The following is an 18303-nucleotide window of genomic DNA, read 5'->3' as shown; positions in this document are numbered from 1 at the left end:
TTTAGGGGACGGCTGCTCTCTCTGCGTGTGGGCTGCAGTGTTTGCGTCTTCCCTTTTCTCTATGTGGGATTGATGAAGCTCCCCTGAGCGACTAGTGTTGTCTGTTTTTTGTGGCACAGTGGGAAACATTATGTGGGCTTGGAGCAGTATGTATGCGCATGTCTACGCTAGTGAAGGGAACAGTGGGGAGCAGAATGTCACTGTAATTATAATTTCATACGATGCTCTGTTGATCAGAGTTTGATAAGGATAAAGAAAAAAGAAGATCCCTAAGCGTGTTTGTGTGCAGACAGACACACACACACAGACACACACACACAGACACACACACACACACACACACACACACACACACACACACACACACACACACACACACACACACACACACACACACACACACACACACACACACACACACACACACATATTCACAAGGGACAAAAAGATGTTTTATGCATGTGTATATGCGCAGAGGGTGTGTTAACTATAAGGAAGATTCGCTAAGTGGGTCAACATGTCTTGCCCTGCTGTGCCAGTGCTGTGTGTTATGTGACGTGTGTGGCTTCAAACACAATATCTAGACAGAATGCTTGCATTGAAGCCTTGAAGTCGACTCCAGGCAAACATGCAGAAATAGGCAAGAAATTGCTCAGATTCATTAGGGAGGTCTGAGGCGTTTGTTCCCTCTCACTGGCAAAGTGAGAAGATGGAAATGTAACAAGATGGAACTACGGCACAATAGGAAAAAGAAAACTATTACTCTCTCTCACATTCGCTCACTCACTCACTAACTCACTCACTCTTACACACACTAAAAAGTGCTATGCAAAGGTACAAAGACACTGTATTTGATTCAAAGACAATAAACTGAGATTTCACAGCTCGGCAGCGTGTGAACGTCTGGGCCAACTCTGTGCAAAAAATAATGCCTCCGTCCAAGAATAAAATTGGAAAACTAAAGCAACACAAGTGCTTCAAAGTCAAATGAAAACACCCATTAAGATGAAAGAACTCGCTCAATAGACAAATCCACGCTTTATTCTGTTATCAAACCCTTCACACAATCACGGGGAACGAATTAACAGAAGGCCACATATTCGACTAAGTCAGCAGTTTAGTCTTTGAAACATCTCTTAAGATGACTGAAAGTTGGCTAAAATCTATTCAGCCTGGTCTATAATATAATATAATATAATATAATATAATATAATATAATATAATATAATACAAATGTATCAAATATTTACATTTAACACCCTGGTGATGATCAGGTGTTGAATCTTTCAGGCAAATATTTCAAGCTGTGTAAAAGCTCATTCCCAATGACAGATTAACTTTCTGTGAAAAATATTGCATCAAAAATAATCCTTTCACACCAAGGATAAAAGTTACACAAATTGTTTTTTATTTATAAACTGCAAGATATTCTTGTTTTCCAGGAGCAATAAATATATTAGTAAAGCTCTGGTAACAAACAAGTGTGTTTACTGACTGTTTATGCTAAACTTACATAGTAGCCTACTATTTTATCACTGCTGTAACTTGTTTTACTAAAATTACCTTAAATTATTGTCATTATACCATGATATATTTGTACCCACTATTAGTATATCATTACATTAAATTATATAATTTTGAAAGTTGTGAAATTTGTATTATCAGATGGATTGTAGTTTGATTAAAGGAATGAAATCATTGTGTCTGGTGAAGCTATTTTTCTTTAAAGTGAGTTAAATCTGTTTTTGTCCAAAATCATCTTATAAGCATTCATTTCCCCACATAAAGTGTATAGCATGTTTACGTTTTCATAAGTTAGAGTTGAGACTTAAACAATATACCTGAATGGATCGCATCTAAAACATGAACCATTTTACTCTTTTAACCCTTTTATCAACTATAGAAAACTAAAATGTTTACGAATCTAAAGTTGTACAGTATATGCGCAAAAAGGTCTACATATTAGATGCTGCAATTATTGATAATATGTGGTAATAGCCTACATTGATACTGTACACTTATAAACATATAAATATTTACATATACAAATCACCTAGTTTGTCAAATGTATTTGTTCTTCCACCTCTTCGGCTTAGTCGGGCACAATCTGTGGTGTTTTCGTTTTAGTTTCAAAGACTTTTAGTTTGTTACGTTACGTTACTCTTAAAGGGATAGTTCACCCAAAAATGAAAATTCTGTCAGTAATTACTCACCCTCATGTTGTTCCAACCCCGTAAGACTTTCGTTCATCTTCAATTTAAGATCTTTTTGATGAAACCTGAGAGCTGGCTCACTCCTTCATAGGCTTCTATGTAATGTCATTCTGCCGGCCCAGAAAAGTTAGTAAAAAACATTGTTAACATAGGCCAAGTGACTACAGTGGTCAACCTTAAGTTTATCAAGCGACGAGAATACTTTTTGACTTTATTCAACTGTTAATTTTCTTCCGTGTGGGCCTCTGACGTGAGTTCATGAGAGCGCCACAACGCATGCGTGAGACCTGAGAAGTTGACGCTCACGATCATTTGATGGGAAAGTGTGAAAGGTAAACCATTCATTTTGCGGCATTAGTAAGGCACTTTTATGTTATCTCGTTGGTTTCTCACGATTCGGACATCCAGGAAATGCACACTTTAGAACCATTTTAAACACTACGCATGCGTCGTGGCGCTATCATGAACTCACGTCAGAGGCCCACACAGAAGAAAATGAACTTTTCTGGGCCGTCAGAATGAAATTACATTGAAGCCTATGAAGGAGTGAGCCAGCTCTCAGATTTCATCAAAAAGATCTTAGATTGTGTTCCGAAGATGAACGAAAGTGTTACGGGGTTGGAACAACATGAGGGTGAGTAATTACTGACAGAATTTACATTTTTGGGTGAACTATCCCTTTAATGTAATTGGATTATCGCCCTTTTGTTTTATTTAATAAAGTTACGCTGCATTTACATAGATTGGCTGTGCTTCACCCCTGTTATCATCCTCAGCCAATCTATGACAGAGTGATACTTTTATAATTCTGAAAATCGCAGATTTGTATTTACTTTTTCTTCTGAGCAGGCCTTAACAGCTAGTTCAACCCATTCAGGCCGAACACTTTCATATTAGAAATATGTTTAAAAAGTTCATTCACATGCAAATTTTGCTACTTGCTTACACTGACTGCCTTTACTGGCCTTGATATTAACCTTGATAACAGATGAGAGTGCTTAAATGAATCAAGATGACCTGTATTCAGAAACTTCTCTAATAAGCATTTGCACATCATGCCCATACCCGAAGTGCCCTTAGAAAGTAAGAAACAAAAGACAAGAAATTAAAGAAGATAAGAGGGAAAAAAGTAAAACGCTTGTCCTTAAGTGATAAAACAACAAAAATCAGGAGACCAAATAACTCTTCATAATGTGAAGAAAGCAGGAAAGAGGAACAGACATCAACTCAAGTGTCCTTGAAGGAACAACAGCGCTTTAGTTTACCCGAATATGTGCGCACTGAAAAACCTTGTCACTCTGAACCCAAGTGTGGCTTACTGAAAAACTCTCCATTAAAGAAACTACTCTTTTTGTGGATGCTGGAGGACGCATTGGTCTTATTTGAGGATACGTGAGCATTAGAAGAACCCTATTAATCCAACACAGGGCACAAGGGCTAATATCAGTGCGGATATCTCTGAACAGAGTATTACATTAAGCTGGGAGGACTTCAGTGCAAGCCAGGGGTCATATGGGATTCCAGAGCTTTTTAGAGTTTAGCTCGGATAGCATCTGCAGGATTTCTATGGAAACAAATGACCATTACAAAGTAATATTCCTATAATTACCATCAGCGGCAACATCTGCTGTGGCATCCGGGGATTGCTTGCAACAATAGGTGGTGATCCAAACTGTCCTCAATCATTTACTAACAGAAAGAAAAAATGAAGAGTTACAGGATGTTATCCAGCAGTTTGAACAAGGTTTTTAAAAACGCAAGTCCCAGAATAGATTTGTGTCATATCTAATATCTCTCTTTTTTTAATTAAAAAAAGGTACCGCCACATTTATTTTTCTTCTATCTGGACTCTCTTTTGCTTATTTGTTGTTTGCTGGTGTGTCAGAAAGCCAGAGGGAGAATTTCCTCAGAAAAAAATATTCGATCTTGCCTGTTGCTTGCAGTTGAAATCATGCTTATTCCCTCCGTCCCTCTATATCTCTCCGCCGTGGGGGGAAGAAAGGGAGAGGAAGGGTTATGTAAATAATGGAAAAGGGTAATGGGCCTTTAAATACATTATTGAACTACAGGTGTCTGTGAGAACACACAGACATGCAGATAAGAACGCGCGCACACACACACACACACACACACACACACACACACACACACACACACACACACACACACACACACACACACACACAGACACACACACACTCACACTCACACTTTCAGAGGCTTTCTGAGCCTCTAGCCCAAAGCTTAAGAGATCTTCAATATCTCTTTATTGTGCTGTTTTTATTTTCTTAGTAGCTCTATCTCCAAACAGCCCATTTCCCACAAACATTGTGAGTAAAGGACAACAATAATTTTAATAGCATCAGTTATTCTCTCAGATGGTGTAGTGTAACACAGTATATAATGCTATGAATGCTATGCTTATATCATTCAGCACTCAATGAATAAACAGCAAATATTAGTTTACTAAAAGAAACCGCAGATCCACAAATTTAAAAAAAAATCTGTCATGACTGTTATTTTAGTATTTTTTACATACTATTATAATATTTATTAATATTTTGAATAAGCTATTCCTTATATGTTCAGTTTTCCTTTTAATTTTAGCTTAAGTTTTAGTAATTTTCTTATGTGTTTTGGTAACACTTTACAATAAGATTCTATTTGTTAACATTAGTTAACTACATTATTTAATATAAACTAACAAAAATAAAGCATTTATTATTTTTACATGATGTTAATTTCAACATTTACTAAAATCAAAAGTTGTATCTGTAAATATTATTTAATGGTAATGAGCTAAAAAAATAAACAAAATATATTTTTTAGAATTTTTATTAACATAGATTCAAAAATACAGAATATTTCGAAGTAGCTCTAGTACTTCAACCTAAAGTTCTTTTTTTAAATTTGTTTTTCATTTAATATTTACATTTTATTTTATTTCAGCTTAATTTCAAATAACGTTTTACGTAACAATAACAACTGTTACATCAGTTTCGCAGTTGTGAAAAAAAAGTCACTTGTGAAGTGACTCACAGCAGCTGTGAAGATGAAGTTCATATGTTCATGTATATTGAACAGCAGAGGCTGAAAACACAGAGAGCGTCACATGTGTGTAATCACACAGAGACATGCAAATATCACTTATTAGTGATACACTATGACTGGCTGTTGTTGTGTTTAGTTCTTCTGTGTGATAGGCTATTAGATTAGTCTATATGAAGTAAAAATGTTCAGACCTTTTCATCGTTACAACCGTAAATTGTATCGCAAATCTAGTATGATATCGTTTATCGCCCAACCCCAAGTGGAGGGTACCATGAGGAGTGAATAACAAATTACATTTTGGTTGGTTCCTCAGACAAGTAGACTTGGTATATAGTGCACAAGTCAAATGGACCACTTTTATGGTGCTGTTTTGTCTTGGTGGTTGAAAGCCACCTTGTCACATCTGCTTTTGGAAAATCAAAGCATGGAAGTCATACAGGTTTGGATAATATGGGGTTGAGTAAATGATGTCAGAATTTAAACTATCCCTAACTAATTTTGGGTGAACTATCCCTTTAAACTGTGTAGTTTCACTATGCTTTCTGCAAACATACCTGTTTCTGTGTTTCACAAGCACAGTTGTGATTTGGGCTGATGTTGATGAACCGTGGCATTGACTCTTCACTCAAGTGGATGCAGCCCTCTTCAACACACCCTCAGACAAGTTCTTTACCGAACTCCATCCCTCGGGGACGCAAGAGATTGTTTTTCCATGTTTCTCCTGTTTTTCACGTCTTTCCACTTCTCGCTCCCTCTTGCTTTCCTCCCTCAATTAATCCCACTGAGACTACAGAAGAGAAGAAGGAGAGAGGAAGAGAATGAAAAGGAGAGAAATAACGAATGACGATCTTCCACGGCATGGTACCACTCAAGTGGCCATTAGTGCAACTCTCTCAATCTCTTTAATGAACTTATCAGACCTAATGACTCCCAAACACACCCTCCCTTCATGCAGACAGATGTAGTGGGTGGCATATACTGATTAAAGGCATGTGATTGGTGGAGAGGAACAGACAGGTTTGAGCGATATAAAATAGCGTTTTTGTTTATGAACGTGCCCACTTGGATAGTGGGCACAAAGTCCACTTGGATAGTTTGTTTTCATATTTAAGCCAGAACTGCTCTAATGGAGGCTAATTAGTTTCAAATAATCAATTCTCCCATAATTACCCATGAATCATGGCTGAATATGAGAATGGATACAATAAAAAGTGAGCAAACGGCCCAAAGCTGGTCATTTGTCCTACTCTAGAACATCATTACGGCGCATAGGACAGAACAAACCCTTTTTCCCCACTGTCTATCTGTCTCACTCACTACCAAATCATAGTTATTGGATGAAGTTTGACAGTAAACAGTCTTGGTATTAGGATGGATGCTGTCGAAAGTCAATTTTCAGCCCCTCTCCGCCACACCTCCACAATTTCCATCTTCTATTTGGCCTGTGTGCAGCTCAGGTTGGTACTTCAGGTGTGATGGGCGTCATCTTTCTTTGGCAGAGAGGATGATGTCACCTTTCTGAGATGGGCAATTTTTTCTGCCGTACATTTTTGGGTACCGTTTATAGCAGAACAACAACCCAACAATGATTACTCAGCGGCATAGGTTATGACAGGCCAATCTCTGTGAGAAATAACAACAAGACATCACAGTCAGGATTAAGAGAGGTAGAGACAGAGAGAGAAGAGGGACAAATGCAAAAGGATCGAGTTGAAAAGAGTGAGGGGGAGCAGCTGAGAAATTAGGAGACGGAAAGGAAATAAACACTAAAGAAAAACAACGATAATTGAAAAGCCAAGGATGAGAGGAGACTGGTTAAGAAAGAGCCATGAAGTGGAGGGAGAATAAAGGAAGAGAAGGAAGCATACAGAAAGAGATATGAGAGAGGAAGGGAGTCAGAAAAGCGAGAAAGAGGTGGTGATTTAAGAGATTTAAATAGAGGGAGAGACAGAAATGACGAGATAATAGTGATATTACAATGTAGAAAAGAAAAATACAAATAAATAAAATGAGACAAATTAAAACAGCTTCTTCTACATGGCACTGAGATTAAAATGAGACTTAAAGGTGCACCCTGGGTGGAATGTCAGTCATCTTGGACTTACTGATAGTTATTGATACTTGTTTTTAGAATGCCACTGTATAAATTCTCAGTAGCCATGATTATTCCATGAAAAAAAAAGTGTCAAATAAAATTAAAAAGAAAAATAATCAGAAAATTAGATAATAAATCATAAAAAAAAAAAATTCAGCAAAACCAATAAAAAGAGTCTTACTAAGATAAAGCAAGTAGTTTGTGACTGACACAAAATAAAATAAATGAATAAAATACGATCAAATAAAATACTATCCAAAGCAGAATAAATTCAAAAATAAAGTGCCTCTCTTCTTCACACCCACACACACACGTAATCAGCAATCATTCTCTGTCTGGACCAACAACTTCATCATCATCTTCATTTACACGGTAGGGAGCTCACAGCAGGAAAGCTGTGTGTACACTGATGTGGATTTGAAAGGAGTGAAAATACCTTTTTCCCACATCACTTACCTCTCCTCTGTTCCTTTCCATCCCTCATCAGTCCATAATTCTCCCTTCATACACACACATCCTCATCTTCTCTCCTCATCAACCCCCTTCCATCACCTCTAACTGCCCTTAACTATTGTCTCCTCGCACATGTTCATCACCTCCTCTCTTTTCCCGCCTCAGCTACGTTTATCTCTGTCCACCCGGTCTGCGTTTCTCCCTCCGCTGCTGTCTGCTCCGGTCCCCAGTCCCATTCATACACCACGGCTGTGGCGGGCTTTCGGCCCCCAGCAAGGCGCTTTCAGAGCACTCTCATTTTCCCCCTGTCCTATCAGTGCTGATCTGCTGTCAGTTAACCAGGCCCGGGCCGAGCTCTCAGGCTGTTCCCGCTGATCTCCTGTCAGTCATCCAGACCTTCCGTTAGCTTCCTGACCATTCCCAGCTGCTTGTTATTCCGCACAGGGAGCAATCTGTAGAATTCTCAAAATAGCGGAGTAATGGATTCCTGGCATCACTGAGGCACTTTAATGCCCATAAGCTTGCGGGTGTAGAGAACTCTGGTCATGTGCACTGCTGGGGGACACAGTGGATCTCATTTAGCAAGACTGCATAGTTTAAAATCTCAAGGTGGACGAAACTGGGATTTTAGAGCCAACTTAAACCTGGAAAGAAAATTTCTGCATGCTAAACATACAACAGCACACCGGCGCATACTCGAGTGTAATTGTTACGCACATTTATCGGTCGACTGGTCTAGCTGGCTAAAAATGAATGAAAAAGGCATGAAATGAGAAGAAGTGATGAATTTTAGATAGGTAGGAGCTAGCCATGGGCTTAGAGGGATAATTTTAAAAGTCTATTAGTCTTTATGGACTAAAGGAGAACTTGGTTGTCAGTCATCGCCATGACAACAGGTCGACCCACCCAATCTTTAAACCTCAATGAGTGAGTGAACGAAGTGAGTAAACGGATGGCAAAGTTCACAAGTTTACAGTCAAGATTGGGGGGTGGTGATGGCGCAGTGGATAAGACACATGCCTTTGGATAAAAGCGTCAGCTAAAATGAATAAATGTAAAAATGTAAATGTAGATTACAAGTTAACATTTCGCACACGGCACAAATAAAATAAAATTGTATACATTTTATAATAAAAAACAGACCTGAATAAAATCAGAATTTACTCTCACATTCACTGTGTGAACCAATGTCTTCATCATCAATTAGAAAAAATTGTTTAATAAAAATGATATTCACTGTGTGGACCAATGTCTTCATCATCATTTTGAAAATTAAATGATATTAAAAACAGATTTAAAACAATAATAGAGCAAAAACTATAACAAAAATATTGTTACTAAGATTTGTATTTGTCAGAAAATAATTTTAGATAGGTAAGATTTTGATCTGATCTGACTGGAATGCTCATTATGTTCTAAACTGCCATATGGGAAGCCAAAAACACCAAATGTGGGACGAATTTTTTCTGTTCAGAGCAGAAACAACATTCACAGTTGAGGGAAACGGGAATGTAATGGGTTTCCATAGAAAATATTATTGGTATTGGCTTGTTAACACTAGTGTGTCAACTAACCAGTGTGTTTGGATATATATATACACACTATACCATTCAAAAGTTTTAGATTGGTAAGATTTTTTAATGTTTTTGAAGTTTCATCTGCTCACCAAAGCTGCACCAAAGCTTTATTTCATCCAAAATAAAGCAAAAACAGTAATATTGTGAAATATTATTACAATTTAAAATATCTCTTCTCTATTTGAATTTTAAAATGCAATTTATTCCTGTGATCAAAGTTAAATTTTCAGCATCATTACTCCAGTCTTCAGTGTCACATGATCCTTCAGAAATCATTCTAATATGCTGATTTGCTGCTTAAAGGAGAACACCGGTCAATTTTAACATTGAGCTAATTTTTTTTGTAAATTTGGAGTGCTGTCAGTACAGAGAACAACGAAAAAAATCGATGTTGCCTTCACTGTGTTATCATCTTTTTAAAATTTGCACCCTGTTGACTTAAATGGGGCAAGTTTTAAACCTGCTTTTAGCCTCTTAACATCCTTGATGTGTCATTACAAGTGCACAGCCATGTGAGTGATTTTATTCAGAGTGAACACGGTGAATCTGACTGCAGTAGATGTGAAAGATATGAATAAAAGTGATGTTAATTCAGCCAGCTTACATACCTGTATTTACTTCCTGATTTCGGTCGAAGTCCACAGTAGTCGATTGTCGAGTGTGCGCGCGTGCGATCATTGGTAAATGACCATTGCTTAGTTTCCAATGATCGCGCGCGCGCACTCGAAAATAGACTACTGTGGACTTCGACCAAAATAAGGAAGTAAATACACTACTGCACATCTACTGCAGCCAGATTCACGATGTTCACTCAGTCTGAATAAAATCACTCACATGGCTGTGCACTTGTAATGACACATCAAGGATGTTAAGAGGCTAAAAGCAGGTTTAAAACTTGCCCCATTTAAGTCAACAGGGTGCAAATTTTAAAAAGAGGATAACACGGTGAAGGCAACACCAATTTTTGTCGTTGTTCTCTGTACTTGACAGCCCTCCAAATTTACAAAAAAAAGAGCTCAATGTTAAAATTGACCGGTGTTCTCCTTTAAGAAATATTTCTGATTTTTTTCAGAAATTTAAGGAATTAATACTATTATTCAGCAATGATGCATAAAATTGATCAAAAGTGACAATAAAGACATTTATAACTTTACAAAAGCTTTCTATTTCAGATAAATGCTGTTCTTTTGAACTATCTATTCATCAAAGAATCCTGAAAAAAACAAAACTGTTTTAAACATTGATAATGTTGAAATTTTCATGGGCTTCACTTTTTTAAATACCTTGGGGAAGACCTAGCCATGGGCTTAGAAGGCTCATTTAAAACTCTATCAGTCTTTATGGACTAAAGGAGCACTTGGAGCACAGTCATCGCCATGACAACGAGTTGCCCCGCCCACTCTTTAAACCTCAATGAGCGAGCGAATGAGACCGCGAGTGAGTAAATAGATGGCAAAGTTCACAAGTTTACAGTCTGCGGGGAGCTGTCAGGACTCTGACACCTGAGCGTCCTATAGACATTCCGTACACGCCTACCACATCTATCATCTCTCTCTCCATTCCTCCATCCATCCAGCTCGCTATCCCTTCACAACGCAGCCTTTAAATCTCCTCAATCACTCATCCGGCTGAGCAGAGCCCCCTTTCCTGCTATCCCATGGGGCTACTTTACATTTAGAGCTACGGATTGAAACAGCAACTGTTACGGCACCCCATCAGACAAGCTGGACCCAGACGAGCATTCCTAATATTTAACATTCCACACTTTTTCCTTTAAAACCACCTATTTCCATTCTTCCGACGTATTTAAATCAGGACCCAAGCTATGAGTGCAAAACCAAAAACCATTCAACAATGTAACTACACCGCGAGAGAATGACGTGATATAACAACACTGGAATTCTGCTAGGCTCTGGCTCAATACACATAGTGACAAAATTATTAAGAGATTAAAGAATTAATTATTTCACCCAAAAATGTGATAATTTACTCACTATCATGTACTTTTAAACCTGCATAACATTCATTCTTCGGTGAAACACAAAAGATATTCCTTAAAAAGTCCATAAGTGTTTTGTTTTGTCCATACTGAGAGTCAGTGAGGTACAATGATGATCATTAAAAGCAGCCATGGCTCATAAGGGCAGGTGGGGCAGAGAGCCACGCCAAAATATTCATCCAAAACACAGATTCCTATATATACTGAATCAGTAATAGGCCTACATTGTAAACGTGTTCAGCATTCTGTAAATAGTTTCTAGACTATTTTAAGTTGTAAAGTGAGCAGGATATATTAAAATTTAGCCCATGGCTTTGGCAGGCATGAATTATGATACAAAGCGGGGCAAAGGGTGTCTGAGGCCCTGTCCCAAATGACACACATCTCGTGCACTTACTGTAGGATAAGCAAGACTGTAGAGCCTTTGCGGCCGAAATGTGCCCTCAATGCACAAAAAAAATCCAATTTAAATCTGTGGTGAAAAATGGAACTGCAGCACGCTCTACTTGTGAGCCATTGGGGCAGATTTCAGAATGCCTGGATTATTTTCACATTACCTTACGTAAACCTCGCTCCAGACCAAGACGATGTTAATCCACGTTATATATGTAAGTCTGCATCAGGTAAGTAACTAGTTGGTACATCTGCTCTTTTTATCAAATGAATGAAAGTTTAAACATGCTCATGTGAATAGCCTTTATATAGTTCTGTTGTGTTTGTTTTATGTTTGTTCTGGGAACAGAAATTACTTTCATTACCTCATTGGAATTCCTTGATAACTTGTAACATTCTAAAACAACATTCTTTCGGAGGCAATAGATACTACATCAAGGCAAAACTAACATGGCATTCAATGATTGTGTGTCGGGAGTCGCTCCCGAGAATGCAATGTGTAAAACTTGAATAAAACTTGTTTATTGTTACTCACTTCTTCTGCGAGTCAGTGTTTCCTGACAGTATTGTGACAGACATCCACTAACAGATTATAGAAAAATAAATTGTGTTGATATTTTGGAAGATCAAGTTGATATTTTCTTTAAACATCATGATATCAGAAAAAAAGAAACATAATGGACTGTTCACAATAAGATCAATATCATACATTAACAAATTAGAGCGAGTTTTCAATTCATGCCGATTTTTTTAAGTATCTTTACTATGGAAAATGCGAATGAAAATTAAAAAGAACTAAGACAGTTTTAAAAAAGGTCAGTCACTGTTATACCCCATTAGACTTACTCACCTGCAGTATTCAGTGGTTTCAGGAAGTGAATCACCACTGTCTGCACTTCCATAGCTGTCACCACAAAACTCACTCACTTTAAACTGGTTCATTGACTATAACAGGGACGTTCTAGTATTGTTGGACCACATCGTTCGCTTCCAGCATGAACGAGCTGTAAAAGAGGGGTTTTTTTGTATTAAAACGAGTTGTGCACTCCAGTCGCAAGAGGTGCTTGTGTAGTACTGTAATCCAATTCAGGGAATTAAAAGCACTGGGAAGTTTTCTCTCAGCACGGCGATAAGAGCTGTGGATTAATCTGCCGAGTGTTTCTGACAGGCAATTTGATAAACAGCCACTTATCTCTGGGGCAGCTGCACAGGAAGAGAACAAATAAATCATCAGAGGAAAGAAAGAGAGCGACTGTATGAAATAGGCTTTGTGTCTATGCTTCAGATGAATGACCATGAACATGTATATTCAATTAAACATGTAGCACAGAAGCTACCTACAGTTCCTTCATTACTGCTATACTATAGGATTTGTGGTGGGGCGGAACTCTGTGTTTGTGATGTATGGGCCACATTCACACCAGAGTATAATTTTTCAATATGTTTTCCTTTTCCCAGCTGGGACAGCTAAAAGTAAGCCAACAGGTCGATTTAACTGAAAATTGTAAACACTGTGACTGGGGAGCTTTCAGGATTTCTATGTTTGTTTGAGCAAAGGAAGTCTTTTTTTGCAACCTGGGCTCATTAGAAAAAATACGTGCCACTGCCTGCATTTTTTGCGAAACTCCATAAAATGTAGAGATAATGTACATACAATTAGCTGAAATTTCCAGCTAAAATGAACACCAGTGGCAGTAAAACACCAACAATGTTTATTCATTTTCACTCAAATTATGATAACAGGGGCAGATTATCGATTGATGAAGTCTTAGTTTTGTGCAGTTCCTTGCATAGTACAGTTATGACCTTATATTTATTTTTAACATAATGCATATACTTTGACGTTTGCACCACATAGCTAACTCCATATGAATGGCATTTACGTAGTAAACTTGCTCGAAAGCTCACCTGGTACAGCATTGTGCAGAGCACTTGGGTACGAATCCCATAAAATACAAGTCACAAGAAAAAAGCTCAAAAACCCATAGAATCAGGCTACAAAGGCATCGCTGCTCCAGCAAATTTTTATCTCAAATTATAGGTAACACTATCAGGGTAGTTTTTTTTGTGTTTTATTTTTTTGTGTTTGAGGTACCAGTTACATTATTTTCAAACATGATTGAATACCTTTTTCATAGAGCATTTCACCACATTTCATTTCTGAACTGCCACAATACGTACAAAAACCTAATAAAATGTTGCCAGTTCACTTTCAGCTGTTCATCTGTCATGCACTTTAACTGCTACTCACTGGACACTCTCAGTTTGAAAGTGTACAGTGTTGTGAAACATACAAAGATACAAATTGCAGAAATGTCGCCAGAGGCACATTTATCCAATGAACCTGGGTTGCTTTAATACCAAGAGGAAGCTGTTAGTTTTCCTCATCATCATGGTGGTTATTCAGCTGGCGCAGATTACACAGAAAACACACAGTCCCAAGCCCTTCACTAGCGACTATCTCAAGCTGTACAGTAACTGTAGTTAATTTCACACTCTTAACAGCCCTCAATAAACAAATAGGTAACATACATAATAATATGTAAAATATGAAATACACACACACACAAACTCTTTTGTCAGAATATATATAGCTACTTTTTAATTGTTTTTGGGGAAATTGATCATGTACACTAGGCAAATATTGACCACTTGGTTTGAGTAGCTCAACATTTTATTTAGGTTCAACAAATGGCATGATTATGGTGTGGAACTATCTGTTTTTGTCCAAACAAGGGGAAATAAGGGCATTTTGACTAAACCTGTTTAGAAACAAACATTATTTTTGCTATTCAATTTGGTGCCCGTATAATTTCTTCACAACTAATGGCACTAGACAAAATTTTCTAAAATAATATAAAAATTCAGCAAGGTAGTCCCGCCCCTAACTCACCTCTTTAATGCTGCTCTAAGCGATGTTGGGTGACGTCACTTCTTGTTGACGTTTGAAGTATTGTCAAACAAAACGGAGGATAGCTCGACCCCCCTTCCTCCTCATCCCGTCCCATCCCCCTCCCTTCCATGCTTCCTGAAACAGTCATGAACGCGTTCCTTCTCCTTTTCCCTATTCTTTGTTATTTGTTCATCGGAAAGTCGTCTCTTTGGTCGTGTGTCGGCCATATCAAAATTCTTAAGAATATAAAATTTTAACGTTAGTCGTTTTCGTTCTAGGACATCTCTCCTCTGGCTAATTGGCTTCATGCTTCTCTCTCCTCCACTCCCCACCCTCCCCTTCATGTGCACGTGCACTAACCCCCAAACCCCCACCCCAAAATCATTCTTGTCGGTTATTGGCTGTTACACTGTTTGTTATATTTCGTAGTCCAGACTGGGCCAGTTTGTTTTTGTTGCCGTTTGTGGAGCCTGGGGTGTCTACAGAGACCGCATTTTTTACAGTGTGTTCAGGGGAGAGGCAGCTAGCGAATAGTGAGGAGATTTTACTGTATGTGACAAAAAATGTTTCTGCCTAAAAAACGTGTGACATCGCTTAGAGCACCTTTAATTGAGCCCATGTTATACTTAGGTCGCTCAAACAAACAGATTACAACTCCTTTTGGTGCCACTAGTAGCCCAGAAATTACACACTGCTGCTTTAAATATCTAACATAAAACTCTGATGCTTAAAGGGATTCTCCACATTTTTTGGAAATAGGCTAATTTTATAACTCCCCCAGAGTTAGACTGTTGCGTTTTATCGTTTTTGAATCCATTCAGCCGATCTCCGGTTCTGGCGGTACCACTTTTAGCATAGCTTAGCATACATCATTGAAGTGGACAAGACCATTAGCATTTCTCAACAAAAAAAAAAGACCAAAGTGTTTCGATATTTTTCCTATTTAAAACTTGACTTTTCTGTAGTTACATCGTGCACTAAGACCGACAGAAAATGTAAAGTTGCGATTTTCTAGGCTGATATGGCTAGGAACTATACTCTCATTCCAGCGTAATAATCAAGAAACTTTACTGTCGTACCATGAGTGCAGCAGGCGCAATGATATGACGCAGCGCAGTTGACGGAAGGTAGCCTATTTTCAGGCGATGCGTCATATCATTGCGCCTGCCTATCATTGCTATGCTAAGCTATGCTAAAAGTGGTACCGCCAGAACCGGAGATCGGCTGAATGGATTCAAAAACGGTAAAACTCAACAGTCTAACTCTGGGGGAGTTGAAAATGAGACTATTTCCCAAAAAAGTGGAGTATCCCTTTAAAGCCATTACTTTAACTAAGTTGTAAATTACTTTATGGCTCATTTGAGGACAGAACAGGATAGACGTTTTAAAGGGAGGGTCAATATGGCAGAATACATTGCGGCAGTTTCACATTTTGCCTCAGAGACATGTTCTTCACAGATTAGTTATCTCTCCCAGAACGGTTTGAACTTCCCCATAAACACGTCAGGTAGACAGAACAAGAGAGGTAGATGGATAGATAGTGAGAAAGGAAAAAGAAAGAGAGCTAAGTGACTGAGTTCACCAAGCTCAGTCCATCTGACAGAAACCAGCCGCCTTAAATTCTCCCTTCACATTGCTCCAGCCACTAAACTCACCAATTAAATCTCACAAATTGGAAAGGAACCGAAAGAGAGAGGGAGAGAGGGAGAGAGAGAGGGGGGGGGGGCAGAAGATGATGAGGTGGGAAAGAACGACAAAGAGAGGGAGAGAGGGGAGGTAGCGGTCATTTTGAAATATGACTGTGTTTGTTCTGACAGCTTACAGTTAACAGAACCTCAGTGTGTGTGTGTGTGTGTTAACCTGTCACAGGGCCTAACCCAAGGCTAAAGCACCAATTTCTTTTCACATTTCAACTCTGGACAGCACAGAGAGCGGCGAAACAGAGCAAGAGCGAGAAAACCTATCATCAGGCAACTACAGCACAGTGGCCAGATGACTGTCATAACCCACGAGGAGATTTGTGGTATGGTTATTGTAAGGCAGGCAAGGGTTGGCCGCATGTTTTTCAATCGCTAAGCCTTAACTCTCTTTTCAATTATACCTGACAAGAGATTTTTTTCTGAGGTTCAGAGCTGCCATGGCAATGTGATGTGTAACTGTTCTCCTCTTCACTGTATTTTGTTAGATATGTTCGCATGAAATCAAAATTGACACTATTTACAGTACTTTTTTACGACACATAGGTCCTATGTTTAACAATTAAACCTCCGAAAAAAATAAGTCTTCATAATCTTTAGTCAAAATCTGAAAATGTGCTTCCCACCTGTAATGGCGTTCCTTCTCTGATGACGACAGTTTGATGGATATGGCAGATCATTTTTTAACCACTTTAACCACAACCCCCTGTGTCACATTACTGAAGTAAAGTCGGTTGCAGGTTCCGTTCACATGAACTGTAAAGCAAGCACAACATTCCAATATTGATGCTTGACATTAGAAAGTTGCTAAGCTAATACACATACGGCTGCAAACCAATTCAGAGGCCGCATCCTTCAAAAGGTGCATTCAAAGTCCGAATGCATCACTGCGGTGCAACAAAGGCTTCTTCAAGTGTAGCCTCCAAATGCGTCCTCCGTTTCCCGTGAAATGAAGGACATAACAGATGGATCCTTCACGGCCTTGCCTACCCCAGAATTCATTGTGCGCCAGTGACGACAGGATTCTTTTGAGAGAAATTGCCAAATTACACTTTTAAACGCAAGTATATATATATATATTGCCAACTGGTGGCAGCCAACTAGTGGCAGCAATTACACGGAACTATATATATATATAAACTTTAAAGCCGTTCAAATGTTTACATATCTTACTAAGATGCGATTATATATTTAGACCATATTTAGTTTGTGAACCTCGTTTTATTTTCAGACTCACTCATCAATGGCAGCTGTCACAGTTACTAGGCAACAAGAACAGTCCCTCCGTAGGCCAGACCGTCGCATTTAGCAATGCTCAGTCTGACCTTCGCGGCCTTCCGAAGGCATGGCCTTTGAAGTCCGAGTCCTTCGAAGGATATGGCCTTTGAATTGGGTCACAGCCATCAAGACTGAAGCCATCTGTCCACTATCTCTGACATTCACGTAGGCCTATGGTTGTCGCATTCCGTCAACTAGTGGCAGCAATTGCACAGAACTTTTAAATTAGTGATAAAGCAGCTCCACTTATTCGCCATGATAAAATGACTGAACAATGAAATCCCAACGCATTCTCATCCTTTGGTGTCATATAGGTGACGCCATATGACATTTCGACGAAATCTTACGCACATGGAATCCTTTAGCGTCAATATAACACGCACTGTTATGGGTAGGTTTAGGTCTGGGGTAGGGTACGGTTATGACGCCTTGGGATCTGCGTCTCATATTCACGCTAAACGATGCCATGTGCGTTGGATTTAGACGAGCGTCACCTGTTTGACGCCTTGGGTTATGCGTCTCATATTGATGCTAAAGGATGCCATGTGCGTAAGATTTCAACGAAATGTACAAAGCGTCACATGTATGACGCCAAAGGATGAGAACGGGCTGGAAATCCACACAGCTCCCGTACTACTCTTCATTGGAAATTAA

At 38.7% G+C, this 18303-nt stretch overlaps 1 long non-coding RNA gene across 1 annotated transcript in view; it reads right to left on the bottom strand.

Annotated features, from left to right (window-relative positions):
- LOC143714123 (uncharacterized) overlaps positions 1–18303 on the bottom strand; it is a 118801-nt gene that overhangs the window by 30273 nt on the left and 70225 nt on the right. The window contains exon 2 of the long non-coding RNA XR_013195408.1: positions 5819–6051. This is a non-coding gene — a long non-coding RNA (uncharacterized LOC143714123). The remainder of the gene's footprint in view (positions 1–5818; positions 6052–18303) is intronic.

The sequence above is a fragment of the Siphateles boraxobius genome, unplaced genomic scaffold, assembly GCF_051911475.1.
Source record: "Siphateles boraxobius isolate OS27281-9 unplaced genomic scaffold, OSU_SipBor_1 53, whole genome shotgun sequence".
NCBI lineage: Eukaryota > Metazoa > Chordata > Actinopteri > Cypriniformes > Leuciscidae > Siphateles > Siphateles boraxobius.
Note: the sequence above shows the minus strand (reverse complement) of the source record. Positions and strands in the feature narration are given on the sequence as shown.